Source organism: Durio zibethinus, unplaced genomic scaffold, assembly GCF_047325235.1.
Source record: "Durio zibethinus cultivar Kanyao isolate XHJ-2024 unplaced genomic scaffold, ASM4732523v1 HiC_scaffold_3, whole genome shotgun sequence".
Lineage (NCBI taxonomy): Eukaryota > Viridiplantae > Streptophyta > Magnoliopsida > Malvales > Malvaceae > Durio > Durio zibethinus.
The window spans coordinates 5,775,737-5,778,236 of NW_028323044.1; positions in this window are offsets into that span (position 1 = coordinate 5,775,737).

The following is a 2,500-nucleotide window of genomic DNA, read 5'->3' on the forward strand; positions in this document are numbered from 1 at the left end:
GCGGGCGCTTGCCTCGAGCACCATCGGCACACGCTGGGCCCTGGTGCGGCAGGTTGCCTCGAGCACCATCGGCACACGCTGGGCCTTGGTGCGGCAGGTTGCCTCGAGCACCATCGGCACACGTTGGGCCCTGGTGCGGTCGGTTGCCTCGAGCACCATCGGCACACGCTGGGCGCTGGTGCGGGCGCTTGCCTCGACCACCATCGGCACACGCTGGGCCCTGGTGCGGCAGGTTGCCTCGATCACCATCGGCACACGCTGGGCCCTGGTGCGACAGGTTGCCTCGAGCACCATCGGCACACTATCGGCCCTGGTGCAGGCGGTTGCCTCGACCACCATCGGCACACGCTGGGCCCTGGTGCGGGCGCTTGCCTCGAGCACCATCGGCACACGCTGGGCCCTGGTGCGGGCGGTTGCCTCGAGCACCATCGGCACACGCTGGGCCCTGGTGGGTTTAGGCACATCTTCAAATTTCTGCCGTGCCAATGCCATTTTTATGGCTTGTAAATTCATACCATGGTCCCCTAAGCCTTCACGTGAAGTTTCGTTGGAAGATGACTCGTTTTCTATTTTTCACGATTTTCGAAACTTTTTGCGGTTCGGGATTTTTTAAAATTTTTTTATAAGGATTTTTGGCCCCAAATTTTGTAGGCATGATCCTTCTATTTTTGTTGGCATGCACAAAAAAATTCAGCTAAAAACTCGAAGTAGAAAAGATTTTGTGACCGTTTGAAAAAAGTGTCCCCATTTCAGACACTTTAACGGCTACTGGTAGCAAACCTGTAAAATCTCAAATGCTCTCTAAGGGGGTGTGAATTCTCAGAGGTTTGATGAGGGATAGGGGGCCAACACAAGGCCAAGTACCAGCACCCATCGCACATCATGTGCGCACACCCCCCCGGCCCCCCTCCCAATCGCCGGAACCCCAATGCCGCCGGTCAGGTTCTCCGGCGGTACTCCGGCGATGCTCCGGCGATGCTCCGGCGATGCTGTCCCGAGTGAAAAAAATGCGGCACCAGCACATGCTGGAGCCAAGCATGGGCACCGTGGCTCAAAATCGAACTTCGGCCAAGGCCTCGACCATCAATGGCACATGATGACGCATGGTGATGGCACATGCATCGACCATCATCGGCATAGGCTGCCCTTCGGTACGGGCACTTGCCTCGACCGCCATCGGCACAAGCTGGGCCCTGGTGTGGGTTGTTGCCTCGATCACAATCGGCACATGCTGAGCCTTGGTGCGGGCGGTTGCCTCGAGCACCATCGGCAGACCCTGGGCCCTGGTGCGGCCGGTTGCCCCGATAACCATCGGCACACGCTGGGCCCTGGGGCGGGCGCTTGCCCCCAGCACCATCGGCACACGCTGGGCCCTGGTGCGGGCGCTTGCCCCGAACACCATCGGCACAAGCCGGCCCTTGGTGCGGGCTCCTGGCTCGACCACCATCGGCACACGCTGGGCCCTGGTGCGGGCGGTTGCCTCGAACACCATCGGCACACGTCGGCCCTTGGTGCGGCCGGTTGCCTCGACCACCATCGGCACACGCTCGGCCTTGGTGAGGGCGCTTGCCTCGAGCACCATCGGCACACGCTGGGCCCTGGTGCGGGCGCTTGCCTCGACCACCATCGGCACACGCTCGGCCTTGGTGCGGGCGCTTGCCTCGACCACCATCGGCACACGCTGGGCCCTGGTGCGGGCGGTTGCCTCGACCACCATCGGCACACGCTCGGCCTTGGTGAGGGCGCTTGCCTCGACCACCATCGGCACACGCTGGGCCCTGGTGCGGGCGCTTGCCTCGACCACCATCGGCACACGCTCGGCCTTGGTGCGGGCGGTTGCCTCGACCACCATCGGCACACGCTGGGCCCTGGTGCTGGCGGTTGCCTCGACCACCATCGGCACTCGACCACCATCGGCACACGCTGGGCCCTGGTGCGGGCGGTTGCCTCGAACACCATCGGCACAAGCCGGCCCTTGGTGCGGGCGGTTGCCTCGAGCACCATCGGCACACGCTGGGCCCTGGTGCGGGCGGTTGCCTCGACCACCATCGGCACACGCTGGGCCCTGGTGCGGACGGTTGCCTCGAGCACCATGGGCACACGCTGGCCCTTGGTGCGGGCTCTTGCCTCGACCACCATCAGCAGAAGATTGCCCCTACGTCGAACACCATCGATACATGCCGGGCCTTGGTGTGGGCACATGCCTCGAGCTGGTGCGGGCGGTTGCCTCGACCACCATCGGCTCACGTTGGCCCTTGTTGCGGGCACATGCCTCGACCACCATCGGCACCTGCGCACCCTCGGTGTGGGATTTGCTTGTTTGGAAAAAGTGTCCCCGTTTCAGACATTTTAACGTCTACTGGTAGCATATCTGTAAAATCTCTAATGCTCTTTAGGGGGTGGTGGTCCGGCACCCCCTCTCCCCCCCCCACGGGGGGAGTAGGTGTGCGCGATGGGCCTCCCATTGCGTGCACCCCGGCCAACGTCCCTCGAACGAAAT